The following is a 13,098-nucleotide window of genomic DNA, read 5'->3' as shown; positions in this document are numbered from 1 at the left end:
TAGAGGGTACAAAATTCTTAACGTGCATCCAGGAGAGCTTTTTGAGCCAGCATGTAGAAAGTCCTACAAGAGAGGGGGCGGTACTGGACCTAATTCTAGGGAATGTGGCCGGCCAAGTGGAAGAAGTGCTCGTAGGTGAGCACTTTGGTGACAGTGACCATAATTTGGTGAGATTTAAGGTGGTCATGGAAAAGGACAGGGAGGGGCCGGAAATAAAGGTTCTAAATTGGGGGAAGGCCGATTTTAATAGGATAAGGCAGGATCTGGCCAAAATGGACTGGGATCAGCTGCTTGTAGGAAAATCCGCATCGGAGCAATGGGAGTCTTTCAGAAGGGAGATTGAGACCATACAATGGCAACATGTTCCCGTAAAGGTCAAGGGTGGTTCCAAGAACTCCAGGGAACCTTGGATGTCAGGGGATATACGAGAATGGATTAGGAAAAAAAGGAGGGCTTTTGGCAGATACAAAAGGCTAAAGACGGAGGAAGCCCGAGAGGAGTACAAAAAGTGCAGGGGGATACTTAAAAAAGAAATTAGGAGATCAAGGAGGGGCCATGAAATAACACTGGCGAGCAAAATAAAGGAAAATCCTAAGATGTTTTATAAGTATATTAAGGGTAAGAGGATGACTAGGGAAAAAATAGAGCCCATTAGGGACAAAAATGGCAATCTGTGTGTGGAGCCGGCAGATGTAGGAGGGGTTCTAAATGAATTTTTTGCATCTGTTTTCACTATGGAGAAGGACGATGTCGACATAGAAATACGGCAGGGGGACTGTGATATACTCGAACATATTAACATCGAGCGGGAGGAGGTATTGGCGGTTTTAGCAGGCCTAAAAATGGATAAATCCCCAGGCCCGGACGAAATGTATCCCAGGCTACTGTGTGAGGCAAAGGAGGAGATTGCGGGGGCTCTGACACATATATTCAGAACCTCTCTGGCCACAGGGGATGTGCCAGAGGACTGGAGAACCGCTAATGTAATACCATTATTCAAGAAGGGGAGTAGGGAAAAACCGGGGAACTACAGGCCAGTGAGCCTAACATCAGTGGTAGGAAAATTATTGGAAAAAATTCTGAAGGACAAAATTAGTCTCCACTTGGAGAAGCAAGGATTAATCAGGGATAGTCAACAAGGCTTTGTCAAGGGAAGATCATGTCTGACGAATTTGATTGAATTTTTTGAGGGGGTGACTAGGCGTGTGGATGAGGGTAACGCAGTGGATGTGGTATACATGGATTTCAGTAAGGCCTTCGATAAAGTCCCGCACAGGAGACTGGTCAAGAAGGTACGAGCCCATGGAATCCAGGGTGCCTTGGCACTTTGGATACAAAACTGGCTTAGTGGCAGAAGGCAGAGGGTGATGGTCGAAGGTTGTTTTTGTGACTGGAAGCCTGTGGCCAGTGGGGTACCACAGGGATCGGTGCTGGGTCCCTTGCTGTTTGTGGTCTACATTAATGACTTGGATATGAATGTAAAAGGTATGATCAGTAAGTTCGCTGATGATACAAAAATTGGTAGGGTGGTAAATAGCGAGGAGGATAGCCTCAGTCTGCAGGACGATATAGATGGGTTGGTCAGATGGGCGGAACAGTGGCAAATGGAATTTAACCCGGAAAAGTGCGAGGTGATGCACTTTGGAGGGACTAACAAGGCAAGGGAATACACAATGAATGGGAGGACCCTAGGCAAGACAGAGGGTCAGAGGGATCTTGGTGTGCAAGTTCACAGATCCCTGAAGGCGGCGGAACAGGTAGATAAGGTGGTAAAGAAGGCATATGGGATACTTGCCTTTATTAGCCGAGGCATAGAATATAAGAGCAAGGAGGTTATGATGGAGCTGTATAAAACACTGGTTAGGCCACAGCTGGAGTACTGTGTGCAGTTCTGGTCGCCACACTACAGGAAGGATGTGATCGCTTTGGAGAGGGTGCAGAGGAGATTCACCAGGATGTTACCAGGGCTGGAGCGCTTCAGCTATGAAGAGAGACTGGGAAGATTGGGTTTGTTTTCCTTGGAGCAGAGGAGGCTGAGGGGGGACATGATTGAGGTGTACAAAATTATGAGGGGCACAGATAGGATGGATACTAAGGAGCTTTTTCCCTTCGTTGAGGGTACTATAACAAGGGGACATAGATTCAAGGTAAAAGGCGGGAGGTTTAGAGGGGATTTGAGAAAGAACTTTTTCACCCAGAGGGTGGTTGGAGTCTGGAACTCACTGCCTGAAAGGGTTGTGGAGGCAGGAACCCTCACAACATTCAAGAAGCATTTGGATGAGCACTTGAAATGCCATAGCATACAAGGCTACGGACCAAATGCTGGAATATGGGATTAGAGTAGACAGGGCTGATGGCCGGCGCGGACACGATGGGCCGAAGGGCCTCTATCCGTGCTGTATAACTCTATGACTCTATGCTACACTGTCAGAGGGTCAGTACTGAGGGAGTGCTGCACTGTCGGAGGGTCAGTACTGAGGGAGTGCTGCACTGTCAGAGGGTCAGCACTGAGGGAGTGCTGCACTGTCGGAGGGTCAGTAGAGGGAGTGCTGCACTGTCAGAGGGTCAGCACTGAGGGAGTGCTGCACTGTCGGAAGGTCAGTACTGAGGGAGTGCTGCACTGTCGGAGGGTCAGTACTGAGGGAGTGCAGCACTGTCGGAGGGTCAGTACTGAGGGAGTGCGGCACTGTCGGAGGGTCAGTACTGAGGGAGTGCTGCACTGTCGGAGGGTCAGTACTGAGGGAGTGCTGCACTGTCGGAGGGTCAGTACTGAGGGAGCGTTGACACTGTCGGAGGGTCAGTACTGAGGGAGCGCTGCACTGTCGGAGGGTCAGTACTGAGGGAGTGCGGCACTGTCGGAGAGTCAGTACTGAGGGAGTGCTGCACTGTCGGAGGGTCAGTACTGAGGGAGTGCAGCACTGTCGGAGGGTCAGTACTGAGGGAGTGCTGCACTGTCGGAGGGTCAGTACTGAGGGAGTGCTGCACTGTCGGAGGGTCAGTACTGAGGGAGTGCTGCACTGTCGGAGGGTCAGTACTGAGGGAGTGCTGCACTGTCGGAGGGTCAGCACTGAGGGAGTGCTGCACTGTCGGAGGGTCAGTACTGAGGGAGTGCTGCACTGTCGGAGGGTCAGTACTGAGGGAGTGCTGCACTGTCGGAGGGTCAGTACTGAGGGAGTGCTGCACTGTCGGAGGGTCAGTACTGAGGGAGCGTTGACACTGTTGGAGGGTCAGTACTGAGGGAGCGCTGACACTGTCGGAGGGTCAGTACTGAGGGAGCGCTGACACTGTCGGAGGGTCAGTACTGAGGGAGTGCTGACACTGTCGGAGGGTCAGTACTGAGGGAGCGCTGCATGGTCGGAGGGTCAGTACAGAGGGAGCGCTGCACTGTTGGAGGGTCAGTATCGAGGGAGCGCTGCACTGTCGGAGGGTCAGTATCGAGGGAGTGCTGCACTGTTGGGGGTGCTGTCTTAAGGGTGAGATGTTAAACTGAAGCCCTCTCTGCCCTCTCAGGTGGATGTAAACTATTCAAAGAGAAGCAGGAGAGTTCTCCCCAGTGTCCTCGCCAATATTAATCCTTCAACCAACATCACTAAAATAGATTTTCTGATCATTATCTCATTGCTGTTGTGGGATCTTGCTGTGCGCAAACAATCACATCAACAGACGTCACAAGTGAAATATTTACTGCCTCTGGTGACAAGATGTCCAGTGAGGGTTAAATCATATTGAAATAAATAGGTCGTAAAGATCAATAATTCAAAGATGTGTTTCTTTATTCTGTCTGCAGTCAGTTAAAATATAAATCTTATCCCTGGGCCCATGGGTCAGGGAGGGTCTGTGGGAAAGTATTTGTGTTTCTGTGTGTTAAGTTTCCAGTCACCTGTTTATCATTGTCGATGTTTCTTTGTAAACTTCTCCCTTCTTCCTCCTTCATTGTTACAACCACTTCATCTTCCCTTTCACTCCCTCTCACTGACCACCATTCACTGGATGGGAGGGTGGGCATGTAACTCACTCCCAGACCTCTGTCACAGCTGCTGGAACATCAGGGGACAGGGACAGGGGAAGGGCCTTCGACTCAAACAAGGACATCCCTTTCAACAAAGGAACAACTTGCATTTTTATTGCTCTTTTCACAACCTCAGGATGTCCCAAAGTGTTTCTTTTCTCTCTTTGTTGGTTTGAAGTGGGGATTCATTGATTGGAGACTGAGCTTGTTATCGAGCATCATTCAGACACCAGTCCATTGAGACCAGATTCTGTTCTCAGCCTCCACTTCACTGATTGTCACCATTGGGTAGAATAGACCTAAACTCTCTGGGGTTTAGGAGAATGAGAGGTGATCTCATTGAAACATATAAGATTCTGAAGGGGCTTGACAGGGTAGATGCTCAGAGGCTGTTTCCCCTGGCTGAAGAGTCTAGAACTAGGGGGCATAGTCGCAGGATGAAGGGGTCGGCCATTTAAGACTGAGATGAGGAGGAATTTCTTCACTCAGAGGGTTGTGAATCTTTGGAATTCTCTACCCCAGAGGGCTGTGGATGCTGAGTCATTGAGTATATTCAAGGCTGAGATCAATGGATATTTGGACTCTCGGGGAATCAAGGGATATGGGGATCAGGCGGGAAAGTGGAGTTGAGGTTGAAGATCAGCCATGATCTGATTGACTGGAGGAGCAGGCTCGAGGGGCCAAATGGCTGACTCCTGCTCCTATTTCTTATGTTCTTATCTCCTGATCTTCAAAGTACAACTGATGAGATTCGCCCTCTCACCACAAGTTCATTCCCTGATTGATGTCAATAATAAAACCAATCAGCTCCAAATAAAATGGAGCAATCAATGAGAAATGAGGGGAGGCGATGAGTTTGTGAATAAACAGACGCTTCAGTTATAGATTCAGGGCGGTGCTGGAAGACCCAATGAGCCCAGGAGCTGCCTCGTGTTCAGGGTCCAATAAGGTCACAGTTGGGAGTTAATTTGTGGATCAAATCCTCTGCACCGTGAAAAACACTTTCTATAAAACAACCACTGTCCCTCCCCCTCCCCAAGGGCACTGAGGCCAAATGTGCTGCCCGTACTGTGGTTCTAGCTGAGTGTGATGGGTCAGGGGTGACCAGGGGTCAGGCCTACAGGTTATGTGAGGCCAGGTGGAGGTTAGATGTCAGGAGGTGGTTCTTTCCCCGGGGAATCGTGGGCCTCTGGAACAGGCTGCCGGCTCGTGCGGTGGACACCGATTCACTGAATTCCTTCGAGCGAGAGCTGGACCTGTTTCTGTCTGGGGCGGAGATCTCCTGGTACAAAAGGTCGGTACCTGGTGACATTAATCAGGGTCAGAGTGACCTCCTGGACTAGTTTCAATCACCAAGGGGGGTCGGAGAGGAATTTCCCAGATTTTTCCCCTAATTGTCCTGGGTTTTTATCTGTTTTCTCGTCTCTCCCAGGAGATCCCATGGATTCCGGGTGGGTGGGGAGTGTCTGTATTGTGAAGCATTGGGCACCGTGACTATATGGGACAGGCTGGATGGACCAGAGGGTCTTTTCCTGTCCGTCCGTTTTGTAATATTTCTATGTTCAGAAAACCTTTGAATAAAATCAGGCACCGACAGCAGCTTGGATTTATCTCTGGAATTTTCTGGAAATTCCGCTGTCATCGAAGGGTTAAAACTGCGGAGGAGGCAAAGCCCAAGAGAATCAACTCCGATCTGAGGGAGTTTCAGATTTCCTGCTGAAATATGTGAATATAAATCACACACTCGAGTTAATACCGGCCGCAGGTTCATCACTTTGTAATTTCTCCTGTTCCCAACATTATTCTTCATATTCCAGTAGAATCTTGTGGGGTAAAATCAGTCAAAGTCCGGGAACCAGTTCCAGATCTCCAGACTCACTGACCACAACCACCAATGTTAAACCCGGGCTGATTATTACGGTTCTCACTGAGGGTGAGGGTAGAATGTGATTCAAACACAATGCAGAGGAGATTTACCAGAATGGGACCAGGGATGAGGGACTTCAGTTATGGGGAGAGACTGGAGAAGCTGGGATTGTTCTCCTAAGAGCAGAGAAGGTTAAGGGGAGATTTAATAGAGGTGTTCAAAATGATGAGTGGCTTTGATAGAGCAGAGAGGGAGAAACTGTTTCCAGTGGCAGGAGGGTCGGTAACCAGAGGTCACAGATTTAAGGTAATTGGCAAAAGGTTTGGGGAGAAATTAGGAGAATTTTTTTACGCAGCGAGTTGTTATGATCTGGAATGCGCTGCCTGAAAGGGCGGTGGAAGCAGATTCAATCGTAACTTTCAAAAGGGAATTGGATAAGTACTTGAAAAGGAGAAATTTGCAGTGTTATGGGGAAAGAGCGGGGGAGTGGGACTGATTGGATAGCTCTTTCAAAGAGCCGGCGCAGACACGATGGGCTGAATGGCCTCCTTCTCCGATGGATGATTCTATCATTCTATGATTCTGTCCTCAATAATACTATGGGCACACTCCTGAACATAAGAAATCGGGACCACCAATGGGAGTGACCAGACCTGGTGAAGCCCTGAACTCTGAACCCATAAACCTTGAACCCAGAACCCTGGGGAATGTCTAAGGTGGATGTGAAATTTGTAACACTTGGTACAACACTCCTGAGTTTATAAAGCAACGTATCGAGTGATGCCATGGGAGATCTGCTGGAAATCTTATACCATGTCCTCTGTAAGAGTTCGAATAATGTACAAATGTTAATCGCACTTTTTGCAGTGAGCAGAGGGGAGATTCATTGGATCAGTTGTCTGGTGGAGTCAGGATAAAATAATCTGATTAATACGAGAATTAGGGCTTCAATTCCAATCAATTAAAATCTCATCAAATAATCTCCAGTAATGAGCGCGAGTGATTGGCATCAATCGTATCCAGCTGGTGAATTATTAATGGAGGAAATTATATTCACAGCTCTTCATTCACAATTAAAACCTGTCCTTATTAGTTGATTTTAGCTGCACTCATTACATTAGAACCGCTGTTACTACTGCCACTCCTCCCCGAACCACTGCCACTCCTCCCCGAACCACCGCCACTCCTCCCCGAACCACCGCCACTCCTCCCCGAACCACCGCCACTCCTCCCCGAACCACCGCCACTCCTCCCCGAACCACCGCCACTCCTCCCCGAACCACCGCCACTCCTCCCCGAACCACCGCCACTCCTCCCCGAACCACCGCCACTCCTCCCCGAACCACCGCCACTCCTCCCCGAACCACCGCCACTCCTCCCCCAACCACCGCCACTCCTCCCCCAACCACCGCCACTCCTCCCCCAACCACCGCCACTCCTCCCCCAACCACCGCCACTCCTCCCCGAACCACCGCCACTCCTCCCCCAACCACCGCCACTCCTCCCCCAACCACCGCCACTCCTCCCCGAACCACCGCCACTCCTCCCCGAACTACTGCCCCTCCCAGTGTTACTCTGTGAATTCCTGCCTTCTTTTAATCCAATAACTGTAATGTAAACAAACCCAGCTCGAATATTCTTTATTGATGAATTGACACTAATTCTGGGCCAGGAATTACAGTAACTGTCGGGAGGTTGGTGTGTCGAGGGGAGAATGGTTTCTGCAACGATCGGATTCAAAGGTTGCAGCAATGAGGAAAGTGTATTTCAGAATAGTTATTCCTGGTGTTCCTGTTCCCACTCACACTGTCAGACCAGAATCTGCCCTCCCCGACACTAACAGGGTCACTCCCTGTTCACACTGACACTGTCAGACCAGAATCTGCCCTCCCCGACACTAACAGGGTCACTCCCTGTTCACACTCACACTGTCAGACCAGAATCTGCTCTCCCCGACACTAACAGGGTCACTCCCTGTTCACACTCACACTGTCAGACCAGAATCTGCCCTCCCCGACACTAACAGGGTCACTCCCTGTTCACACTCACACTGTCAGACCAGAATCTGCCCTCCCCGACACTAACAGGGTCACTCCCTGTTCACACTCACACTGTCAGACCAGAATCTGCCCTCCCCGACACTAACAGGGTCACTCCCTGTTCACACTCACACTGTCAGACCAGAATCTGCCCTCCCCGACACTAACAGGGTCACTCCCTGTTCACACTCACACTGTCAGACCAGAATCTGCCCTCCCCGACACTAACAGGGTCACTCCCTGTTCTCTCGATCTCCGGCAAGTGACAAAAACAAATTAAAATCCAGGAATCCCTCGAGGATCAAAATCCATTTTCTAGAAACTATCCATTTAATGAAAACAATGTGCCTTTTAATCGAGGAGATGATGAGTGGGAATCTCACAGTCACTCTCGGGAGACACAGCCCAGCTTTGGGAACTGTTTGTATCGAATGTGGACCATCGCCTTACTTTAAATTCAGCCATTATATCGTTCCATGTCGAGTGTAATAAAAGGCCAGGGTCCTGGGTCCCTCACTCTGTGTCCTCAGCCCCAGTCCTGGACCCGCTCCATGATTCAGTATCTCTGTCCCCGGGGACACACTGGGGGAGGTTTAATGAAGGGGGAGCTCAGACTACACACACCAGTCCTGGACCCGCTCTATGATTCAGTATCTCTGTCCCCGTGGACACACTGGGGGAGGTTTAATGAAGAGGGAGCTCAGACTACACACACCAGTCCTGGACCCGCTCTATGATTCAGTATCTCTGTCCCCGGGGACACACTGGGGGAGGTTTAATGAAGAGGGAGCTCAGACTACACACACCAGTCCTGGGCCCACTCTATGATTCGATGAACCCAGGACTTGGGGCCTGAGAGACAAAGTACCTTTTTATCCTGGAGTCTCGCTGTCAGAGGCTCAGAGAAGAGGACGGGAAACCTTTGACCAGTGAAGGTCCTGACCCCTCTGAGAATGGCCAGTGACAGATTCACACTCAACATTAGAGGACAATTCAGAGGGGAAATCCCCTGAGGTGTCAGTGTGGTTCAGTGGGTCGTTCTCTCCACCTCTGGGTCAGAAGGTCATGGGTTCAAATCCCACTCCAGAAACTTGAGCACAAAATCAGAGGAGAGTTTTGGAAGATTTACAATCAGCACTGACTCCACTTTGTGAAGAGGCAAGGTTACCTTGATCAAAAGCCCTTCCCTTTTACACAGATATATGTTTAATCCTCGGGCAATGTTTAGAAACAAGCTTTCCAAAATATTAATCTCTCATCTGATATTTCTTCATGACGTCAGAAGATTGGATTTAAAATCACTGAATGTTATGGGAAAATTCTGTGAAAGATTGTTTCCAAACGTCCCCTGTCTGTTAAAGACATCGTACAGCTCGATTGTAATATTAGAATCACACTAGTTTTACATTACATCGACAGAAGGTAAATTTAATCAGCATCACAGCATAACTGCAGTGTAAAAGGGCAATGAGCTGGGCAGGAAACGATATCTAAAACTGTCTGTGGATCATCAACACAAGGGACACAGGCCCAGAAAATTAATCCTCGAAAAATAATTAAATCCTCTTCACCCCCAATAAATATCCATCACTTCTTCACAATTAATTTTATTCCTTATCAAAATTACTGATATAATCCCCCCTCCAATATCTAATCCTTTCCGATATCACAGGATTATAAAAACCTGATCCTCTTTCCCCAAATATTAAATCTCAGTAATAAGTTGGGTCTCGATGGCCCCAATCTTTGCTCCTTCTGTCCCCTGTTTGGTCTCAGAGGCCGGAATGTGTTTTCTGTTTAATTTCTCCTGGTATTTTTGAATGAAAGATTTCTCCCCCTCACTAATCTAATGATGGGCCTGAGATCAGAGAGCTCCAGCATTCCAAACCAGCCCCCTTTCCCCGATAGAAACCTCAGATCAAAGCGGCTCCCACACTTTCTCACTTTACTCCTTGGGTTTTACAGCTCGGGAACTCCTTCCGACCAATCTCCCCGTCATTGGAAAATGGCCACATTGATTTGTGGAACTGCAGGGAGCAGAGTTCAGGATTCCACCTCTCGTTAAATGTGGAAAGAAATCAGATTCTAATCGTGGGTTCAGTATCCAGGGTCACTGCGAGTAAAGTTATAATACAGGACAAGGCTGGTCCAGGATAATAAGGGGCAATAACCCCAACCCCAATCTCACCCCCAATATTAATATAATACAGGACAAGGCTGGTCCAGGATAATAAGGGGCAATAACCCCAACCCCAATCTCAACCCCAATATTAATATAATACAGGACAAGGCTGGTCCAGGATAATAAGGGGCAATGACCCCAACCCCAATCTCAACCCCAATATTAATATAATACAGGACAAGGCTGGTCCAGGATAATAAGGGGCAATACCCCCAATATTAATATAATACACACATTAATATAATGGTCCAGGATAATAAGGGGCAATAATGGAGCAAACGTTTCGATGAGATTATTTGTGTTTGTAAGAAGATGGAAGTTTGCCTCAATTCTCTCTCCCAATGTATCTGTGGATTATTATAAATACACAGATTATCTTATTTAGAAAATGAGAAAACGATTGCAGTCAAATGTAGACACAGGGGGGAGGGGATCAGGGGAGGGGTGGGGGAGGGGATTACAGTCGTGGCTGGACAAAGGGTGAGGGGTTCAGGGGGAGCGGTTCGGGGGAGGGGAGATGATTACAGCCGAGTCTGGACAGAGGGGGTGGGTGAGTTCAGGGGAGGGGGTGGGGATTACAGTGGAGTCTGGAAAGAGGGGGAGGGGTTCAGGGGGAGCGGAGGTGATTACAGCCGAGTCTGGACAGAGGGGTGGGAGTGTTCAGGGGAGGGCGTGGGGACAGACAGGGAGAGGACACCGAGAACAAAGATGGGAAGGGAATCCGATGTGATATTAAAGTTTAATTGTATTCCACTGAATTTTGCCCCACGATCCTAAAGACCATAAAGGGAAATATCTGCAGACTCACTGCTGTTTGTCTGTAGGGTGACAGTCTGTAGTGTGACAATCCATAGTTTCACAATCTACAGTGTGACAGTCTGTAATGTGACAGTCTGTAATGTGACATTTTATTATGTGACAGTCTATAATGCAACGGTATATGGTGTGACAGTCTGCACTTTAACAGTCTGTACTGTGACAGTCTGTCGGGTGATGTTTGTACTTAATGTCTGTAGTGTGAAGGACTGTAGTGTGACAGTCTGTAAGACCATAAGGACATAAGAAATAGGAACAGGAGTCGGCCAGACAGCCCCTCGAGCCTGCTCCACCATTCAATCAGATCAAGGCTGATCTTCGACCTCAACTCCACTTTCCCGCCCGATCCCCATAACCCTTGATTCCCCGAGAGTCCAAAACTCGATCCATCTCATCCTTGAATATGTTCAATGACTCAGCATCCACAGCCCTCTGGGGTAGAGAATTCCAAAGATTCACAACCCTCTGTGTGAAGAAATTCCTCCTCATCTCAATCTTAAATGGCCGACCCCTTATCCTGAGACTATGCTCCCTCGTTCTAGACTCTCCAGCCAGGGGAAACAATCCCTCAGCTTCTACCCTGACAAGCCCCCTCATAATCTTATATATTTCAATGAGATCATCTCTCATTCTTCTAAACTCCAGAGAGAATCGGCCCATTCTACTCAACCTCTCCTCATAGGACAATCCTCTCATCCCAGGAATCAATCTTGTGAATCTTCGTTGCACCGACTCTAAGGCAAGTATATCCTTCCTTAGATAAAGAGACCAAAACTGTGCGCAGTATTCCAGGTGAGGTCTCACTAAATTCCTACACAACTGTAGTAAGACTTCCTTACTCTTGTACTCCAACCCCCTTGCAATAAAGGCCAACATGCCATTTGCTTTCCTAATTGCTTGCTGTACCTGCACGCTAACTTTTTGTGTTTCTTGTACGAGGACACCTAAGTCTCTCTGAACACCAACATTTAATAGTTTCTCACCATTTAAAAAAATATTCTGTTTTTCTATTCTTTGTACCAAAAAGTGAATAACCTCACATTTCCCCACATTATACTCCATCTGCCACCTTCTTGCCAACTCACTTAAACTGTCTATATCCCTTTGCAGACCGACAACATCCCAGCTGTAGTGCTGAAGTCTTGTGCTCCAGAACTAGCTGCGCCTCCAGCCAAGCTGTTCCAGTACAGCCACAACACTGGCATCTACCCGACAATGTGGAAAATTGCCCAGGTATGTCCTGTCTACAAAAAACAGGACAAATCCAATCCGGTCAATTACCGCCCCATCAGTCTACTCTCAATCATCAGCAAAGTGATGGAAGGTGTCGTCGACAGTGCTATCAAGCGGCACTTATTCACCAATAACCTGCTCAGCGATGCTCAGTTTGGGTTCCGCCAGGACCACTCGGCTCCAGACCTCATTACAGCCTTGGTCCAAACATGGACAAAAGAGCTGAATTCCAGAGGTGAGGTGAGAGTGACTGCCCTTGACATCAAAGCAGCATTTGACCGAGTGTGGCACCAAGGAGCCCTAGTAAAATTGAAGTCAATGGGAATCAGGGGGAAAACTCTCCAGTGGCTGGAGTCATACCTAGCACAAAGGAAGATGGTAGTGGTTGTTGGAGGCCAATCATCTCAGCCCCAGGACATTGCTGCAGGAGTTCCTCAGGGCAGTGTCCCAGGCCCAACCATCTTCAGCTGCTTCATCAATGACCTTCCCTCCACCATAAGGTCAGAAATGGGGATGTTCGCTGATGACTGCACAGTGTTCAGTTCCATTCGCAACCCCTCAAATAATGAAGCAGTCCGAGCCCGCATGCAGCAAGACCTGGACAACATCCAGGCTTGGGCTCATAAGTGGCAAGTAACATTCGTGCCAGATAAGTGCCAGGCAATGACCATCTCCAACAAGAGAGAGTCTAACCACCTCCGCTTGACATTCAACGGCATTACCATCGCCGAACCCACCACCATCAACATCCTGGAGGTCACCATTGACCAGAAACTTAACTGGACCAGCCATATAAATACTGTGGCTACGAGAGCAGGTCAGAGGCTGGGTATTCTGCAGCGAGTGACTCACCTCCTGACTCCCCAAAGCCTTTCCACCATCTACAAGGCACAAGTCAGGAGTGTGATGGAATACTTTCCACTTGCTTGGATGAGTGCAGCTCCAACAACAC

This window comes from Heptranchias perlo, unplaced genomic scaffold, assembly GCF_035084215.1.
Source record: "Heptranchias perlo isolate sHepPer1 unplaced genomic scaffold, sHepPer1.hap1 HAP1_SCAFFOLD_317, whole genome shotgun sequence".
NCBI classification, from domain to species: domain Eukaryota; kingdom Metazoa; phylum Chordata; class Chondrichthyes; order Hexanchiformes; family Hexanchidae; genus Heptranchias; species Heptranchias perlo.
The sequence above is the reverse complement of the archived record's forward strand: the minus strand, read 5'-3'. Positions refer to the sequence as shown.